The sequence below is a fragment of the Temnothorax americanus genome, unplaced genomic scaffold (genome assembly GCF_048541705.1).
Source record: "Temnothorax americanus isolate GAGA-0224 unplaced genomic scaffold, ASM4854170v1 Scaffold62, whole genome shotgun sequence".
NCBI classification, from domain to species: domain Eukaryota; kingdom Metazoa; phylum Arthropoda; class Insecta; order Hymenoptera; family Formicidae; genus Temnothorax; species Temnothorax americanus.
Genome location: NW_027509769.1, coordinates 755,898 through 778,405, shown reverse-complemented (window position 1 = coordinate 778,405; position 22,508 = coordinate 755,898). Strand labels below are relative to the sequence as shown.

General features: G+C 35.5%; 1 long non-coding RNA gene across 1 annotated transcript in view; it reads right to left on the bottom strand.

Moving 5' to 3' along the window:
- Positions 1-920: 920 nt before the first annotated feature.
- LOC143905474 (uncharacterized) overlaps positions 921-22,508 on the bottom strand; it is a 120,339-nt gene continuing 98,751 nt past the window's right edge. Inside the window, exon 3 of the long non-coding RNA XR_013259205.1 lies at positions 921-1,044. This is a non-coding gene — a long non-coding RNA (uncharacterized LOC143905474). The remainder of the gene's footprint in view (positions 1,045-22,508) is intronic.

Here is a 22,508-nt window from a genome sequence, read left to right as displayed (position 1 = left end):
ACTTGAAAGATAATAGAAGAAAATATTCACACTTCTTTCGCGCGTGCTACGCGAAGAATGATAACAGTTTATTAATAATACGCGACTTTGCGTATATAATAAAGGTAAAAGGTGGGTACAAGAAAAAGTACTGTAAAAAATAAAGAGCTCACAGAAAGCTCGAAAATATCGAATTTAAAGAACTTTCTCTTGTTTCTCGCCCAAGATTACTTCCGTTTCAACCATCTCAATTAATTTGGATTTTAGTTTGGCGACGGTGAAGGATAGCGTTGGGAAATGAGAAACTCAATTATTTTACCGGGAATTCGCATTGTATCTTGTATACGACGCAAACCCCGTGGCACCCCCAACGACTTTTCCATCTTAACATCGAGCCAGCACAGTAGACAGCCTTCGTTAGTTCAACGTTAATAGCATTGTGCAGAAACCATTACCGCGTAGTTTTGCGACCGATTTTAAGCGAGAGGATTGAATAAAAGCATAATGCACGGTGCTGTATTCAATGGCGGTTCTATGAACAACAAAGGCTGCGAAGCTGGAAAAGGTGGTGGCGGAGATGGAGGAGAGAGAGTGCACGCACTCGTGCGGCTTTCTCGCCCCGTTGGCTCGGATATTTGACAATTTTGATTCTACATCGTTTAAGCGAACAAATATATATATCCACGAAAAGTGAAAATCGTGGAAGTTTGGAGAAACGAGAAGCCTGCCGGCTACATGTGGCGAAGAGAAGAGAGACTAGAAATCAAGTTAAGATTTTGAGTAAGTGTAAGAGAAAAAAAGTAGAGAAAGAGAGAGAGGGAGGGAGACGAGCGTGGAACAGAGGCAAAAAAGAAAGAGTGAGAAACGTGGAGTGAACTGGAGAGAAAGATATTACAAACTCAAGCGAGCACCGACGGTATACGTGTATACATACCAACGCGACCTCACGTACTGGCAATCGTTGTAGCGTGCTAGATCAGCTGTTTCAACGTTGACATTCCTGATTGGATGCGGTAAAGTGACATCGAAACGCTTGAACGCCATCTGTCCGAAAACGATCAAGACCTGTTACAATTTTAAGTCACGATTAAGAGCTTCTGTCTTCTTTCGTTTGACTTTATGTTGATGACAACTCATGTTCGTGGCAACATTACGCTTGCTATTTGTACGTAGCCGCATAAAAGAATCAAGTTGAAACTGAACGAAGAAAAGTCATTTCAATTTAAGTGAATGCACAGATGACTATTTGCATATATTTCGTATAAGAAGATATATTCTCAATATCATGTATACATATATAACTATTTTAGGTAAATTAAAAATATACAACATTTGATTGTTATATTTGTAATCAAATATAATCACCTGATTTTATATTTGTATATAGCATTTATTTAAAAAATCCATGTTCCTAATATGTAGAATCTATAGTAGAAAATTCACACTGTGAGTATTAGTTACCTGTACTTAATTTATATATATAGTTGCTTCAGTATATATATATATAAAACATTTAATAATAATCAAATAATGATTAAAATACGATTATACAATTGGCAATATATCGATAAATTAATTAAGCCGCCTCCGGTGAATTAATTTACGAATGTTATTTGTTGCTTAATTAATCACTTGGACGTTTATAATGCCTCGGATATGAGATTAATATCTGAATGCATGATTACATTGATATTGTGATTATACGAGCACGATGGGATGCACAATATGTCGGAAAATCGTGGGAAGAGGGAAGGGTGCTAAGTCAACACATCCCAAAAACAAATACACATAATTCTCGAGTAAAACGCAGTATTGTTATATCATTAAATCGTAGCTTTGTTTTCTATTTATCTGAAATGTAGAGAGAATATTTGGGAACGGAAGATGTTATCGATAAACTATATTTACTGAAACAGAATCGTTACGTCATTAAATACGTTTCGCGTAAAACGATTTGCCACACTGTTAAATGTAACGGTATCATTAACCGGTTATTAATTATGCACGTTTATGAGAAAAGAATATAATGCCGAAATGTTGACAAAGTTCGAGTAATGATGAACAAAATTAGCTAAACATTAGTCAAATTATTACGGTCATGATTGTTACATTGAAATAATTGCGTGTTAAATACGGTCTCTTGCATTTAGCGTTTGAATATCCACGATACTGTGATCGCGTGCACAACTATTATAAAAGCAGATATTGTCTGAATAGTGGCAAATATTAATATGTTATTCAAGTATTTACTGATTAGTATAATGAAGGCTATTCTTTCGAAGCATACAACTACAGACTTAAGCCTGCACGGAAAACAAGAAAATAATAGACTAAAATGTCACTTGTACAGAAGTCAAGCTTACGTTGATACGCGCATTGTATTGTTCATAATATTCAATCATAAAAGAATAGTATTATGCACGGTTAGGTAGACATTGTGTTAACTTGCGATTTGCGTTGCGCGGACATGCACGAAGCGCCGATACCGTTGACCCGCATAGTTACCCGTCTTAAAGATTTATTTGCTCTGTAAATGCAATCCGATGTCCCACACGTCGCGGCCGGGATGATTTATGACGCATCCCTTCGAGTGTCGTGCAGTTCATGCAGTGAAATACAGTTTTCGTGGCTGTGGATAACAGACCGAACGATATACCCCGACCTCTCATCTCTCCCTTCTCTCTTCGAGATGCTCAAAGATCGAACTTGGACGGCAAGGCGGAGGAACGGAGAATTTATTGGCAACCGGCTTCAGCGATGCGCTAACAAACAGTGAATTGTCCCGTTCCGTATAAGAGCGGATTTTAGTTAACGATCTTACAATTCTCCTTATAATGCGGATACGTATTTCGCCGAAATTTCGCCAAAAAAAGTCATAAGAAACTGATTATTTTTTTGAGCAATTTTCAAATCTGCATGATACAATACATCTCGAAACATTCCTCCCATGATACGACAACAATTACACAGTATTCTAACGTGTGTAATTGTATAATGTGCATATTACGCAATTATTTCTCATTCGTTTTAATTTATTAAATCACTCCACGTGCATTCCAACGAAAACAATAAAATTATTTGTATCGCAGAAATCGTATTAATCGTTTTACGTTTTGAATCACGCTTTCGCCGATAATGCACGCGGAGATTATAGCTCCCCATAATTTCTGATACACCGTCGCATTTCGCGATGGAGATATCCCGGATACATGTCATTTGGCGCATTCATTTTCTCGCTTAATGCTCGATATTTGTTGTTGCAATAATTTATGCAAATTACGGATTTCGTTTCGCCTATACGCACCTATCGCGCGCGTTATAGCTAACGGCGGTTATTGATGCGCGTGTGATATATTAATATTAATATCGTAATAGTGTTATCTTCGCGGTGTTATGCCCCATTATATGTATATCTGTAGGAATCGCATCGACACGTACGATAGTGTGACATCTTGCATCGTCACGCGACTCATCGCTGCGATGAACTCCGTAACAGCGGGACAAGTGATCGCCGTCAACCATTGACAGGTTTGCGTCGACCAGTTAGCGCCGACTGTCGATACCTGTCAATCATTATCCCATACAGTACATGCTCCGGTACCCCTTATCCTGCTACTGTCATGCCTTTACACTCGACGTACAGCAAAGGGGCTGTATTCGGGAATAATTTTCATAGGGAATAATTTTGTTTATTGAGATCTATAATTGTATGTAACTTTTTATTTTTATATTTTTTTAGTTTTTGTATTTTTTTTAGCTTTACTTAATGTTAGGTTTAATATAAATAAACAAAATGGTAGCATTCAGTCATATTTACAGAGATAATATAAAAAAGCAGAGATAAATCGCGGATCGCGTAAGTAGTATATGCTGCAAATTAGTCCGCCTGAGAAATACGGAAAAAATACCTGCGACTAATAATATATGCTTATTTTAAAATTAAATTTAGTTTATATTTTCAAAAGCTATATTAATTGTCGAACAATTTTAATGCAATATTTCGTACGTGATTGTTATAATAACATAATAATTTTATTTCGTGTGAGATATTATTGTACGATTTCGTCATTCAACTACTTTTCATTAATTATAAATTTAATAAGGTCACACTTGTTAATCCCAATTTAATATAATTATAAATATATTTATTACAATTTCCAATATATAATCAGAAACCATAAAACTATATTTATTGTGCGAAATAATTGCAAAACAGACATCAGCATATATATATGTATCGAAATATAATTAATATAACAAACATGATATATTGATATAATTTATTTCATTATAATTTATTACGCAATAATCTAAGTTATTTAATTATAGCTATTGCCATTTAATTATTCTCTTTAAGTATTTAAATTTAGTCGGAATGATAATCGCAGCCGCTCGATCGATCGTGCGAATAATATATAAGCGCAATAACATCTAAGAAATAAATCGCGAGACTTGTTACCGCACAGAAATTAGTAGAGCATAAAGTTAATCTCGCTGTTCTTTTTCAGCAGATATAACGGCCGGAGCGTGATTAATACGACTTAAGATGGCCGTTTCTCCGCTCAACGCGATAATCCACGCGGACGTCTGACACGCGTGCGGAATTTATTTCGTTCAACTCTCATACCGAGGGAAAAAAAAGTTTTATGACTAATATGCGATAATGTGCCATCCAATACATATATATTTTCCCGGAGCCTGATAGAATTGGAGACCCGTCAATACCAGCCGCCGCAGATGCCGAGCCGCCTATGTTGTTCCGCTCGGCACTGCGCGGCAGTAAGCGGCCAAACTTTCCTCCTTAGTTAAAGTATCAATATTTTTAGATGGCGCGGCTTTTTCCCTTATACCTGGAATGTTATTTCTTCGGAGATATTGATTTTCTCCTCATTTCAGCCATTCACTCCCGGCCGCTCGCGGTAAATTTCCTCAAAGGGAATGGGCTTTCAAAAGTATCACAGTGGAGACTAAACAAAAATCCTGCGGCATTATACATGACGTAATTGAATTTTCCTGGAGGTGTTTCGTCATAGAGATGAACGCTTCACATTGTGGCGCACTATTTACTCTGCCCGACTACACATACTAGCGCTCGTATTTTTGGCGGAAGATTATTATTAGTGATGTTATTATATGCTTTATTATATGGATATTATTGCACGCATTATTATATAAGTTAATCGTAAAATCTCCCTACAGAGGAGATCTAGAGCAAATGCAATATTTTGCAGCAATTATTATATCATTTAATAATATATTACATCTGCATAAACATAAATCAATATATTGTTATCTAATTCCATAATTTAATATAACAATTGCAGATAAGAATCAATTTCAATTTCAAAGCAATCTTGCTCTCATCTGAAAGTCATTCACAAATTGAGCATTACAACTTAACGATATTTGTAGATACACACATTTAAATAATGGAAACAATTGAATAAAATAATGTTATATTATATACTAAAAAATAATTGTGAAAAATTAGAATTTTTTCCTTTCTATGCGAGTCGAAAATTGCAACAAAAATATTGCATTTGCTTGAACTTCAAATTGAGGATGCAATCATGTTAAATTTCTTGTAAGCAGCACTTGTAAAAGTTGCACAGGTAATAAATATTACTTTACATGTTTATACGCACGAAATTTTTTGCGTAAGCTTCCAACATGCAAATTACAAAATGCAAGTTACAAGTTCTTTTTTAGACATAATTTCTGAATTAACATTAATTATATTTTGCAGTACTTATTTCTCTTTTGGACTGAAATAACATTTTTATAATAGACGAAAATTAAAATCTGTACGTTTATAAAGAGAACAAATAATATTAATATCTTTCTATATTGATTTTGTTTCGCAAAACAAATCTTTTTCTTTTAATTTCTTACAGTCAATATCAAATGTATGATAAAGATAGATTTTTTTTAATGAGTTATCTTTGATGACGTTTATTTTCCAATTAATGCGTGGCACAGCGACTTGGGCACGAGAAAAAGGGATGGTACGAAGAGGGAGACAGACAGGCCGACGATTTACAGCTTTCGCCGAGCAAAACAAGCCGGGATGGAAGTTCCTTGGCCGCTGGTATTCGCCGGAAGTAAACCAATTAACCGGTTGCAAGTTTCGCGGAAAATCTGAAACTTAACTCCCGCGATGCTTCTTTCGCCAAATCGTAATCCGGCATTTTGCCCCGCGATGCGCGGCGTTCGTACAGCGTGGCAGAAAGAAGAATACTATCTTGCGGGGGCGAGATAGGGTACTGTCGACATTCGAGCGTCGTCGACGGACGTCGTCGTTGTAGAGGACGGCGTCGACGTCGGCAACAACAACGACGACGACGACGACGACGACGACGACGACGACGACGATGACGCCAAGGACGACGAAGACGACGAAGACGATGCCGACACCGACGACGACGACGGCGACGAGGAGAACGAGGGCGATTCGAGTGCCTGCAAGCGAATTACGTTGCGCGGCCGAACAAAAACAGCAAATCCGGTAATCTTGTTTCAGACTCGCCGGCGAACTGCTGCGAGTCGTAAGGAGAGCAAACGTTCTACTACTTCTAATTAATTTCTGTTTGCGTGGTAGTGGCTGGATGGAGGAGGACAACTATCAACGGAGATACGAAGTGTCGGAGGGAGGAAGCGAGACGGTCAAATAGCTAGATGAAAGCGCGGAGGTGGCGGGGCTGCGGGATTGACATTCACTGAGCGCGTTTTTATGGGTCCTCGTTAAGACTTCTAACGTGAATTGTCGTCTGCGAAGACCGACGCAAGATTCGAGGCACCCTGTTTTGATGGCCGGCACTTTACAATGTTACGAGGACTCCGTGAAAATGACCTGTAATGCGATTTAGTTGTGGTAAATGATATATTAACGACTCAACAATTGTGTGTAATTTAGTAATGTATATAACATTGTGAGAAATATATTTTTTATAAAATCTTTCAAACTTTCACAATGTTTTTTATATCTTTAAATAAAAATAAAATAAAAGAAATAATTTTTATATAACGTTCAACTTAAAATTTCTTTTTCACGTTTTTTTATATAATGAAGTGTAAGATAAGCAATTTAATATTTTATTAAATAGGCTAAAATATGCATATCTTTTAGTACGCACTGACGTTAATATAATGTCTGCTATCACGTATGTACGTGCAATTTACTCATTTAATTTTTGCATTGCTTTTGAGTAGTCCAAGAAGATCTCCGGTATTATCATGTTTCAATTTTATTTTAGATTAGCAGTTTTCCGACACGTTTTTATTATTATACAGTATGCATGTATAAAACAAACCGTACGATCAACGCAAAGCATCGCACACGTCGATTTTTATGGATTAAAAGTTAAAGTTGTGCAATTAAAGCTTATTTCTCGCACCTCGTAATACAGATTGTCGTTTTAAGACAACGTTCACAAAATTGACGATACAAAAGTTTCACCCTAAGCATTGAAATTTCTTTCCAAAAGATTTCCCGCGATGAATAGATGCTGGACAGTATGTACACTCTCCTTGTAGCTTCCGTCCAATATCGTGAATAATGCAACGGACCTGGGTCAATTCGGCAGCATCGAGAGATAGGTGATCTGTGTCTGAGGAGTCGTACGACGGAAGTTACCGTGAGAGAGAAAATGCGATGCAGCTGTGATTTTCAGACAACCTTGCAACCTTGATGTGATTGTATGGTTTTATGTAATCGCTTCGAGATCATTTGTACAATTTTATATGTAAATCATAAATTTTATATATGTACGATATAAATCGCATTAATATAATCTAAAATAGTTTAAAACAATATAATTTAAAACAATAAGAAACAGACTAACACATAAAGCAAAATTGAAGTTTGAATGAGATAACTAAATGGGATGATACGTTAATTTAACAAAATTATATAGCTCTCGTTTTTAATGATTTAGTTATAATTATATAAACGAATATTTGTCATACTTATGCAATTTGATTATGCTAATTAGTATAAGCTATTGGTGATTATATCAACCGGCAATCTTGGCATTTAAAAGAGAATGCTAGCTTTATCATTAAATATAATCATTGCGTTAGTCCATATTTATCCAAAAGAGATCCCATTTTTGTTATATAATTATTTATATATGTGTGTGTATATATGTACATAAAAAAATGCAAAATAGAGAAAATATATCGTTTTTATCTTTTTCAGATGTTTATATATGTAGATTTTTATTTGCTTTAAATGATTATTAAATACCTTTTAGCAAATATTTGACAATATTTTATCAATTCATTCGTTCAAACACATCCAAAATCTGTGGTTTCAATCTTTGATTTTTTTACGGCACATATTTCTTCAGTATGCGAAATTGTACGATGAATTATTACAGATTTGTTTCTCGCAACGGGGGGATATCGGCGGATATTTTACGAAGAAAATCGAGATACAACGCCCAAGCGGGACACACGCGCGCGATCGCACTGTGGACTATTGTTAATTTATCAAGCTACGTACTGTCGTGCGCGATATGTACACATTTCGCTTTCTCGCTCTCCGTGCAAACGAAGGTGTGTGAATTAACAAGCAGTGATTTGAATATCTACACCGATGTGCACCGTCGCGTTCTGTGTCACTCACGTATATATATCGTTCATACAATTAGATAAGTGCGTTTGCAACAAAAGCGGAAGCGGAACAATACTATGTCCGAGCAAATTCGCGCGCGAAGCACGGATTCGGCTGTTTAAATGTTTAGCTTCTGATTTTCTAGAGAACATTCCGCGCGAATATTTCACTTTCAAGAGAGAGTCGGTTATAGTTGATACTTTTTTAAATCATTCTACGCTACGCCCGGGGTGTTATAATAGCCAGAATTCGCGTGTAAATTTACAAAAGAATATTAAGCGTCAGAGAGTCAAGTACGGAAATTCGATAAGAGCCAGCACGGCCTTGGCTAAACCTTGTCACCTTTTAACTTCCACGTACGCAAACGCGGAATTACTCGGAAACGTTATAGAAAATTCGATATCGTCTGGCGAAGCAAAAGAAAACTTCAGATATAGACCATAGCTACTATTCCATAAATACGTGAGCGGTGAAAACACGTTGCAAAGGAGTTGCAAGGATGGTATGTAAAAATAATGTTTGTGCTAAAAGAAAAATATCAATTTTGATATGCACATAGTGCGTATTTTAGAATTTAATAGTTATTTCAATTTTATTATACGAAGTAAAAAATATATTTTTCTATCATATATATATATATATAGAGTTTTGTTATATTGATAAGAATTCTGTTTATCGAATTACAAACTAAATAAAGTTGTACTGAAATAATTTTTGAACTCTGCTAAAAAAATGTTATCGAAAAATGTATTAATAGATAGATATAATAAATCAAGGAATATATATATAAACGTGTTATTTTAAAAAAATACAAATGTCAGAAAAAAAATTAGTTATTAAATCAATATCATTAGTAAATTCCAGTTGAATTCGATAATGTATTTTCACGATCAGTCTTCCATTACCTGCATCTAACAATTGTGAAATATTGTGTTTACGTCACACGTATAAGTTATGATGGGTTTGAAACTTTGCATGACGAGCAGAATCGTGAAAGTTATTATCAATGCCGCTGCGGTCTTCTTTACAATCCGCATCTTTATACATACTGTATTCCTAGCAATTTAATAGCGCACCGCCGTAATGAGGTCATGAAGTGTACGAGAGATACACTCGCGTAAAACTACTGCCTTCCTGAGAAAAGTCATAGATTTCGTACAGACGGTTACACACACATGAAACGCTGCATCGGATCAATACTATTGGAATGCTCCGTAAATGTCACTGAAATTTTGAGACAGAGAGTAATGTGATATTTTATTCTTGCGTTTGGTTTTTGCTTACAAAACATGTCTCTAATCTCTATACGTGAAAATTTGAGACTGAAAAGGATTTCTTTCTTACGTGACAGTCACGACAATATACGTTTTACTTATCTTTATTTTCACTTCTGTATAATAAATGTTTGAAAAATACAGAGAGCAAAAATAAGAATGATAATAAGAATGATGATAAAATAAGAATTGATAAATATAAGAGCGCAATTATATTATTTTCTATATATATACTGTTATACTAATTTAAAACAATGCGTGTTCTGTAACAGATAAGTTTTGAGTTGATACTTGAGAATTCACTCGTACTAATACAATTATTTTGTCAGCAAATGCGCGAAAGTATTTTTGTTTCATAAAAAAATTGCTTTCCAGATCATAATCACCTGCAGTATACACGATATAGTATAAAGCTGCCCTTAATGGCGAATTTATGAAGCATTCTCTTAATTAGTCATTAAATTTTTATAGGTATATAGTAATTTTTTATGGTTCTCAACACGAGCTACATCATGGATTGAATTCAATATAGGATATGTCGAATGTGTTGAGTGTTGAATGCATTACTCTTGGGAACCCACCCATTTTCCAAGACATAATTAATAGGCAAAGCTTAAGTAGATCCCGGGTTAAAAGACAACACATCCATTAACCATAGTCTCCGGGATATCCTGTTCTTCGATACTCTCTGAGGAAAGATTTTAAGGAAAGTTTACAGTATTTTATACACTTAGCGCTTATCTTACCTCTCATTAGTCTCGATTCTACATTTTATTGATTCTACAATAAAAAAATTATATAAAATCAATGTGCTTGTGAGGTGTGTTGTTTTGTAAAAAAAATAAAAAAATTGTTTCTATAAAAGAAATTACGTCATTATCTCAGCGCATCATATATTCAATGCGTTACCTAAACTTAGATTTGTACGTAATAGAATTTTTTGTTGTATTCAACGTTACGAAGAATGCGCTAGGCAAGAAAGGCCGCGTGCATTCACCGTTTTCTCGCGGGAAAATTATGCAAGTAGTACGCGTTATTGCCCTTTAATACAGGGCTATTAATTTGCGCTCTACGGTCATTAGCCACGTTCCACGGCGGTGTATTAACTTCAGACGTTCTTGATACATGCACGTCGTACCAGACGTGATGAAAGACGTGCAATCTGCTGCCGCACTAATGTTGCTGTCAGATGCCCAGGTGTTGCTTGACCCGTGTAAGTCGATCTCAGCCTAAATTGCATCGTTAACCACTCTATCGCGCGACTGCGTCTCGCATCACAGTTCATTTCGCTCGATTTGTTGGCACGACATTACAGTTTAGAGATTGTCCCTCCTCTGATCATTCTGTTAATATAGGTCTTATTCCATCGTTAATATAGGTCCTACTCCTTCGACATATGATGAATAAATAGCTGCGACACGATGCGCGAATACAGTCAGATTTCTATTTGAATTGATTTCTAAATTATTTTGTAAAACAATTTTTTGAAATACGATTCCTACACACATTTAGAGATTGCATATGTATATTGATGTTTAAGAAAATAATTTTCAGGTTTAATGGAATCTAACTTATAAATTCGCACGGTATAAGTTCTGTATTATCTATTTATTATTTCACTAGAAATCTTGATGTTTATCTGCTCAGTAACTGCTTGTCATGCGTCCCTCATTATACGGCTTCAACGAGGAAAATGCTCTTACCAGGGCGTCGGATGCATCAAAGTTTGTCAGAACCGATACACGTTGATCCGGAATTGATTATGGAAAATTGGATATTACGCCGATATTAGACTGTTACCTGAGTTTAGGCAAGAGTAATTACTGATCATCGACGGTGCGCAGTTATCGCCTACCGTTCGCACGCCCATGCGTGGGTGCACGTGACGCATTTGCATAACCGCACCGCGTGGTAGGGATTGCACAAAAACTCCTGCTGGAAAATCCGTTTTTTTATTAAATCAGTAGCTGTTCGCTCTCAGTTGGCACGGTTTCGCCCTATCTTTCTCCCTTTATGGGGCAATCGAAACGAACTATCGCGCGAACTTTCAATTGGAAATTTAAACCGGTTACTCACTGGCTTCAGCTTCCCAATTCTGATCGCAGATTGAGATCGTAAACTCGAGATAATGGGAAGGTTAAATAGTACTTGAAAAAACGGATAAATTGCTAATTTCTCCGAATCTCTAGTGGACTATCGCGATTCAAAGAAATGTCGACGAATTGTCTTAATTATACCTAATAATGTAAGTCTCAAGCTCTAACTTTTAAGTTCTTCTGTAAATTTATACAAATATGCAAATATGTAATAATGTATTCTTTATTGTGAAGAATGACAAGACAAGATTAAAAGTTATACAAATTTATTTTTCTTTACATTGGAAAAAAGAAATTGTTTCTTCAAATTAAACAAAATTAATTAAAATTTATTACAATAACAGTTTTGTGATAAAATTATATAAATTAACATTTACATACGCTTCGGAACTTAAATATAAATTAATGTCATGAATTAATGACATTATTAATCTCTCTCTCTTTCTCTCTCATAATAAAATAGATTTATATATAATTAAGCATAAATTTGAATAAAATAAAATGACAAAATGTAGGTATATCTAAAATTATATATGAATTCTAGATTAAAATTAATCAAAATTCTATAAATATCAATTCGTACTTCATTTAACCTTTTTGGCATGTAATTTGATTTTGGTTGTAATTAATTTGTGTAACTGTAAATAATGTATGATTGACATGTATATAATAATCACAATGTTGTATATATATTAACGGAGTTAATAAATATATATTAGTTGTTATTGTCATATTTAACATTATCTTTACAATCCCCATAAAATCTTATGTACGTAAAATTGTGCATTTACTGTATTTTCCCTCCTCTCTCTCTCTCTCTCTCTCTCTCTCTCTCTCTCTCTCTCTCTCTCTTCGATTCTATATCAGTCGTATAGCAATTGTCGAAAATCGTGCTTCTACACCAAGTGGCAATACATCGATATTTTGGATTGCAGCATGCACTCGGAATTACAAAAGCAATGCGAAATACATACCTATACATATATACATACCTGAATACATATTATATGTTTGTATATTGATGGTTATTCACCCCGCCCAGCATTTCGTGTCCGCGCAAATGTTATTTGGAAATCTGCGTTAAATTTGGCCATACTGAATCATGCTTTCCGCTTCGGTAAGCTTTCAACGATACTGGGTTTCGTTCTCGCGTTTTCCGACAGCGACGAATATCACGGGCGTTGCCCCGTGCCCCATCTTTCTTAACCGGGTACCATTGAATCAACGACGTATCCGGTATCATCTGGCGCAACGAAATAGCTTTTATGAAAATGGTCCCTCGCGTCCCACTTCCGGAAAAAGATCATTCTATTATACGAAGTAACGAACGATCGGAAAATGGATGGCTATTGACAACGAGTTAGAAACGCTCGTGAGATTTGGTACTGCGCTGTTTTTCCTTACAACTATTGGTATTTCATCTTGTAACCGATATATCCTTTTACCGGTAAAGGCTCGCACGTATCACGTACTGCATGGTAGTAAAAGATTCAGGCAGAATCCTATTTTTCGAGAGTCCTAACTCTCTTTCTCTCTCCACCCTCTTACCAGGCGTTACTCGCCGATATACAATAATGTTTCGATACTTGATTTAGTCACGTTTCGCGATTCCAGTTTCTAAAGGCACATCCGCGTCCATCGTGAGTTAAAGATATACGCGGGGGTTTTCATCGTTGAGAAAATAGAAAGATTTCACTGAGCGAAATAAAGGTATTGCGGCACACACACGGAAATCAGTTAAGACGGGACACGACGTGAAAGGGGGATAGATGGAGAAAGAAAAACGAAAGAGAAGAAGTCGAAGAACGTAAAACAGAAAGAGCGGAGACGAATGCAGAAACGAGCACTGGAGTCAGTGCTATTTGCGTTTATACGCGGTCTTCGCGGCTACTCGGCGTTTATATATATATATATATATATATATATCCCCTTCTCTGCCAGCTTCCTTTCGTTTACTTCTTTTCCTTCTCTCGCATGTCAATCTTTCTTGCTTCCTTTTCCTCGCTTTTCCATTCCCCGCGTCTTCGGCACCACTCTCCATCGTGCCGCATGTTCGTGCCGACTATGCTTTATCATCCCGCAATTATTTCGCATACATGCCACACCCTTTCAGTCTCTCCTCTGCCACCCTCTGTCATCCCACCGACTCTCACACCCTATACCCCTTCCCTCTCACAACACTATCACGCGGCCTTCTGTAAAATATACGTTTGTAGGCGGGCCGGCGATGTGGCGGCCGGTTATTTATTTTTCCAGTAACTGTAATTTTTCAAACACGTACTGCCCGCTGGATAAATGTGCCAGCCTGTTTTTGACGCGCTGAAAAATACGATGTCGGACCCGACGGCATTTCTCGAGATCTCTCGGTGGTTAGAAGGATGATAAAGATCTAGACGGGGAATTGATTTTCTTCATTGTTGTTCAGTGCGCTACGTGGTTGTAACGTTTTGTGTGTTCTATAATTTCTTTTTAATGAGAGTGTGCTATTTATCTTCAGATAATTTATAATAGAGAGTCTTTATGACGCTTGATGCGCTGTGATGTTTACGAAGATCTTCTAGATAAGAATAAATCATATGTTAGAAGAACAAAAATCATATATCTCAAAAAATATATTTAATAATGTACAAAATATATTCACTGATGTGTACTAATACATATTCTTTTGAGGTATTTTTTATCTTTTTTTTATAAATAAATAATAAAATAATGCTTTTTTTTTGCTTTATTAAAATGTTTGATTACTTTGTCATAATCCACAGTTGCATATTCAAAAGATAACATATATTTCAAAGAATATCAATGATCGAAAAAAAACTACCCGCAAATTGGAGAGGCCATCGCGGCGCCAGTTTCTCGTCAATAGTTGCGCACCTGTCGCTTCATTTGAAAGTAGCGTAAAATCCCTTTGAATTTCGCACCTGTGCGACAGATATCAATCCCGTCGTTCTTTCGTTTCTGTTCATCCCTTTGTCGCGCAGAAACCCTCGGCACGCCGTATTAATTTCGTGATCGATAGAGAGAGCGAACGAGAGCGAAGAAAAGCCATAGTACCGATGATTGAAGGAGTTATTAAAATGAGCGATATATCCCCTGTCTCTTGCGTAAGTTCCAGAATCTCGACTAACTAGCTCATATTTCTTTAATGCAGATACTCGGGCCTTGTGATTGGTTTATAGCTTCCAATTTGAATATTAATCAATTCTTACTGTGAGGTCGCGGATAAAATGTTTGATCGGGAAAAAAAAATGTGTTTGCCACTCTCTGAAGCGCATAATGTTAATTATTCTGCGGCTTATGAAATGTCTCGCATATAGAGAGGCAAATTACTGTCATAGATACACTGATCTTAAACCACGCGATCGTAATACCTCATTGAGTTGACAATTAATCATGAATTAATCAGTTTATCGTGAAAATACACGTGCAGCTATACGCTAATCGATACGCTGCCCATCAGAAATACAAGTGAAAGATCTCCTATATTTCCTACATAAATACGAGCGAGTAGAAAAAAAAGTATACGTTTGTTCGTGAGAGGTATCTGTATGTTTCCGCATGAAATTATTAAAACTGAAACCGTATCGCTGTAGCCGGTCCTCACAGCTTGCATCTTGCAAGGGAATCCGATACTGATACGTAGGTACACATGGTACGATATATATCGAGATTACGGGCGATACACATCGGCGTCGACAACGTCAGGCCGTCCTCGGATATATTGGAGTCATGTTGCCGATGAAGAAAGGATCCAGATATGCCGTTTCTAGTTGAGTAGGCATACAATTTCAATAATATAATCTTGGCGGACTGCATATATCTCTTCGACGGTCGATCGTCCGTGATATAGAGCTTCCGGGTCAGTTCGATGATGAGGTCGAACTGTAAGAAGCTCGCGCCAGGCGCGCCACGGCGATAAGGCACGTCTTCCTTGGAACACGGTGTAGTACATACGAACAATGCGGCACGTTCGATATGGTAAAGCATCATAATATGGGTGGCTTACTAATAATGCTCGCACGAACATACCGCTAAGTGTATATGCTATTATGTATATATTAGTTTATGATACCTCTCCGGAGAATAACACTGATGGTGTTGGTGCGTATAGACACAACCGATTTAAATGTATATCGTGCCGTTTGATATATGCTTATTTTTACTACATAGTGAAATTGTTTAATCATTCTTCTTTTACGTTTCGTTTACAAGAATATAGCTCTAAATGTATTCTAGTCTTAAAAAATAATATACGAATTGTCTAATTAAAAAAGCATAAAGATGAAGAAGACCCTCTTAAATATAATATATTTTAAGTATATGATACAGTTTCTGCAAAGATTACTTGAGTTTTACAAACACAGTGCTGCAGAATCACACCATTTTTTTATTTGCACTTTATTAAGCTTCGCGATTCCGACTTAAATCATTTAATCATAATGAAAGTAAAAGAAATATTTCTTTCCGTCTAATAAGGTATATTTGCACGTTTATTTCATTATAAATCAGTATATCTATGGATTAAAGATTGAAGCAATGCAAATAAACGTACAGTACTCAACTGTCATTGTAAATTAAAAAAATAATTTAAAAATGGCTTATAAAACAAGCTACAGAGATGAGGCAAATGGTAAAGATTGGTCGCTTCGATCGTACATATTTTATAACAAACTAAATGCACTGGGAAACGAAATACGTGTAACGTTAAAGTATACATATCATGATTTTGCCAAACTTTTTATCTTGACATCGTAGCAAATGGTGGGTGTATGTTACATTTTAATAGCAATATTTACTTGAATTAATGCCAATTTGGTCTGTTTTTGCCGAAAAACCTTTGCTGCGGAAAATGGATGTTTATTTCTTCAATGTTACTTTGATCTCTTTTCGTATGTATTTAGTATAAATAACTGCATTATGTATGGATAGTGTTCACAATTGGGAACGTGCATTATTTCAAATCTGTAACAAGGTAATTAATCAGTACCCTGCAATTGTTTCTGATTGTGAGCCTCTTGCATTCATATTTCACAAATAGCTATTTGAATCTATCACTACTTGCTGTTCATAGTTTAAAATTGTTTATTAGTTGGAGTAATCATTGATCCATTGATTCAAATAAGCTATAATTAATTGTTTGCTTTGCTGTTTATTAATTAACCCCAACTAATCCCTGTAATTACATTATATTAATGTTATAGATATGTATAGGTATAAGTATATTTGGATTAAAACTATACAAAGTGAAATCAAAATAAAAAAAAAGCAAGAATAAAGTATTGAATAAATAAAATTATTGAAATGTTTGATCATTAAAAATTCATTATTTTAAAATATTTTTTTAAATAGAATCTAATTACTAAAATAATAAATCATTTTTATTATAGATAAAGAGAAATTACTCTGCATTATCAATATGATTACAAACTATAAATTTATAATGAAAGATGCATTTACTTTCGTTTATTTACTGCCAGTATTAAGTTCTGGTAATATTAATATTAAAATAATATTAAAACGTCAGACGAATAATAGAGAGAGACATATCTGCTTTTCATTCATTATATAAATTCATTATAAATATATGTTATAATCATTGCTAACGCTTATATGTGGACCGCGCCGAACGAATGCACGCACACACACACAACCGGTATAGCATTTGCAAAATTCTATTTCAGCGCTTACCCCAATTCCTTACGGGCCTATTGCGTCTTCGAAACGATCGGGCAAGCACTCTGTACGTACAGAGGCGTACGCTTGCTCGCTATTCGCGAGATACGTGGCAAATCGTCGACGTGATTGTCGGCGTCGACGGGATATCCTTGAGCGCGGGAATGAAATTAATGGCGCGCGAACGATACGGATGCACGGAACGACGGCGAAATTTCGCGATAGCGTTATGCGATGGAAACCCTTCGAAGCACGTCTCTGCGCTCCCAGCGTATCCGCGGCATCACATGCCGGCAGTTTCGTCGCACCTCTGTCCATGAGCTATGACGATCGTCCATACGCGCTAACTATACGCACGCACGTATGCACGTGCAGTGTACGCATCTCTGTTCTAAGCCAGTAATGTACGATATCAGCGAGTATATGTATAAGCGTATATATGTACATAAAGGAAGAACCTCACTGGACTTGGAGAAATCTAAGATACGGGCTAAGGCATCTAAATTCTATTTCTCTGTCCATTGCTGTTGCACGCAGCAGTCTATTTTATTCTTAGAAATTGTCTATTTAGCAAATTGAAAAATTCAGTACAGAAAAAAGTTAAGACTGAGAGTCTACTATTTCGAGATCTACTAAAAGTAAATCTCAAAAATTACAAGCTTTATCGATATTATAGATGAAAGAGAGATATTTGTCTTTCCTTTAATTATTGAAAAATAACTTACTAAAGTTAAAACTTGTTCAAGTTATACTATTCAATTTTTATCAATAACACGTGTTATATGAAAAATACAATAATCGGTATGTCGCAGAGAACAAAATATAATGCTTTGTATGTATTACACCTGTATGTTTGGTATGCAAATTTTCAGCGAATTTTATTATAAACCGTTTCAGATTCAAAAATATACGTACTTTTTACCCTGTATAAAAGCTGCTTATATGTAATTAAGATATTGTTACACGCGGGACAATTTTATAAAATTTCGGCGAGTATGTATATGTGAATAAAATGTTTTGATTTTTGTTTCATTACATACACATTACGACACGTATTTACCAACAATTTTATTATCCTTGTTATTAGTACTGTTTATAAATCCGTAATTGCAATAAGTTTGCAAAAACAGTTTTTGACATCTAACAGCTAGATATATTTTTATCATATTGTGTTCAATTAATGTTTCTTTTTCTAACGCTTTTTTAACGGAAAAATTATTATTTGATAACGTAATATTGCTATTACTTGCAATTAGTAATCTAATAAGTTAAACATTAAGTCTTTGTAATATATTATCTTCAATACTAAAGAAAAAAATTTTGTCAGTTAATACTCTTTATTTAATTTTGAAGAGTAAACCCCGTGAGATTGGATTTCCATGTTAATCCAGTGTAAAATTAAATACTCTTCCTTCTTTCAAGTTAATGACAAATTTAGCAGTCATAATTTATACTTTACTGAGCGTTGTTCCGGCTTCGTCGTTTTAAGCATGCATGATTCTGGTTGTATTACGCTATTCATTTCTCGTGGGAGTTCTTTTCCGACGTATGAATTGGATGATTAAACGAACAACACATTGGTGATTCGTTTGTCGATTCGCTTGTTCGTTTTTAATACGCACAAAACGCCAACAACGCACATTAAAACCTGCCAAAACTTATTGATTCAGTGAATGCGATGAAGAGATTATCCGACTGTGTAGTGTGATATCAGGTTAATAAAAGAGTAATACGATATATAGATTCGTTCGTATTGATTGTTCGCGCAGACTTACCGCGTTGTTTTGCCTAAATCGATTATTCTGCATAAAGCATTTCGACAAATGGGAGCAACGTATATTGTATTAAATTAAATAAAAACGAATATTACGCAAAAAATTTATGAAACGTAAAAATCAGTTTTTGATAAATGTATCGTGATTTAATCGCGATTATCTTGTTAACAGAAATAATTCTTTTTATGCTCTGATACAAGCTTGATCAGATTGAATTATAATTTCATCAATTTATTGAGAAAGTTTTATATATTTCGTTTAAAATTCCATTTTGTTAGATAAAAAACATACATATAAAGAAAACAAAGCTTTTCTGACATTAACTGTATCGGTGAGTTGCTTCAAGTAGATTGTGCAAAAACTTTGCATTTTTTTTATAGAACCCATTAAAGTATTAAATTCATATCGCACAAATGCGATACGAATTTAGAAGGTCGATATATTTCACTTTTCTGTTAAAGGAATTATTGTACCGAGAAACCGAGCCAGAGCTTAATTGTGATGTTATTTATCACGTCTTCGGTTGGTTCTAATAAAAAATTTTACTAAAAAAAAAAAAAAAAAAAAAAAAAAAATTAAAGTTATATTAAACGTTCGTCCGTCATCTTATAGCCGTGTACAATTTCTTGTTTTATTTTGACATTGATCGATGTCTGCGTTATTTCACATCTAGGCGCACGAGACTGATGCGCATTATTTGAGTAGTATAGTATTTGAGTAGTCTGACGGTTTAACGAAAAAAAGGGGGGCAGAAAGACGATTATTCGCGAAACTATGAAACATGGGTATTCCTGCATAAGAGAGCAGCCGGTTTTATACTCCTTTCTCAATTATTATATACCTCGTGTTACGTCATACTAAATAATTTTCTTCTTTTAGTACATAAGTATACATAACGATACATTTCATCGTTATAAGTTTTATGAATCTGAAAGGGTTTTTCTTCTTCTTTATCGTAAATTTGTTATTAATTAATCCTCTTAGACGTAGAAATCGTATTTAAAGACTATAATTTAAAAAATGTTTGTCTATTATTTATTTCACAGAAAAGATCCGATGGTATAACGTCAGAAAATTTTTTTTCCGTTATTTATCAATAATGGTGCTAAAATGCGCTTCTTTATATCTCAGTGTTGATAGCTAGATTACGATCGGTCTTGTGTTGCTTTTAGCACAGCGTTCAATGTCTCCGATCAGAGGAACTTTTGCAATTAATAGCAGTAGAGAGTGGCGGAGAAACTACAGAGGGCAGAGGTTGGAAAGGGATTGAACAAGCCTGGGGGTGAGAGAGGGCCGAAGTGCAGCGGTGTTCTTGGAAAGATCGCGGAGCTAACTTTTGTCGAGTAATCAAGGAGGCGCTCTTTGTGCAAGGTGCTCGTCCATCCACCACTTACTCGAATACTTCCAACGAATCGTTATCATTGACGACAATCGTTTTATGGCCGATATTATACAGAACTCGAGTGAATCTCTTTTTCTTTCTCTATCTCTCTCTATATTTCTCTCGCTTCTGAATGTTGGTAGCAGAAGTTCTCCGATAATGATTCTGGAAAACAGGATCCGCTTAATAGAGATTCAATTAAGATGTCAGACGCTCTTTAATTCACCGGGGAACAAGTCGGGAAGGGAAAGGAGAAGGATGAATTCCGGTGCGAGTTTATTTGCGGCGTGACGACGACGACTGCTGCGAAATTACGCCACAGTAATTAATCCAACGACGATAAGCGACGTGAATCGGCTGCTTCGCGTGATTTGCAACAGCAAATTACAGACGACGTATTACGAACCATCTGAGGCATTGAATTTTATGCGTCATACGTGATACAAGCCGAGTTCGTGTTTGATAGACGAAACGAGAAGAGGAATGCCGTAATTCGTATCCGTTCATGATAGTTAACATTCGATCAGCGGCGAATACGCACTGCAGAAGCACTTATGGAAGAATGTAATTTGAATATAGATAAGAGATATGTACGCGCATTGTACGTCTCGAATATCCCAATCGCGCGTTTCATTCCTTTTTATAATAGGCAATATATATTCGACAAAGCTGTATCGCACCGTATTCGATAAACGCTTGTAACTTGTAATGGGAAAACAGACGCTTTAAATAGAAATTTTATCCGACTATATGTAACAACGCACAAGAGATTCATTTAGATCGTATATAGATCATTCCTTTCGTATACGATCAAAGATACAACTGTGACGCGTATTGGAATTTTTACATTAATTATACAAGTTATTCGTGGATTTTATAAATATTCTATATACTATATACATATATTGATTTTAGATTTTATTAATGATTTTATTAATTCCCGTATTTAAAAATAATGATGTCTTTAATTTTGCATTCCTGACGCAGATAATTTCGATTTGCTTGTCGGTTTGATTTATAGCTCAATGCTTTTTTCATATTACTGAGTGCTAGTTTCAAATGCTAATTCGCTTTTATATGCTTAACAATCAGTAGCGAATAATCGTCATCGGAACATCAATAAAAAGCATCATTTTTTTCAATGCATCATAATCGGAATAGCAGATATTCTGTGCGTTTAAGTTCATTCAAGCAATTATCACCATTCTTTTCATTCACACACAACCATCTTTCTATATTCACTATTCAATTTTTTTTCTCCATACTTTACGCGAAACGGCTGATGCATTCACCGTCCCGCGCAAATCATTCAGAAATAAACATGCAGCTTTTATTCCATGAGACACGCAAATGTTCATACTTTATCTGAATTTCAAGAAAGCACCGCGGAAATGCTGGAACGGAACTTGTGGAGAAATTAAATTAGGTGAATCACTCAGGAGATTCAAAAAGCCTATACACAATTCTAATTAATGCTGTAAAACTTGACTCGCGCAAAACCTCCTTCCTAACGTACCTACAAACCGAGCGGCTTTTCACCGACTATAAACGAATCCGCAATAAACCGCAATTTTATCACCAGAATATTCTGCTTTACGAGCATTGGAAAATATCGATTCCGCTTTTGCCGCATTTATGTGTTCGGCATGGACACTATCGATTCAACTTTTTTAAGCGATTAACTTTCGACGTTTTTAAATTGTATTATAGACTTAT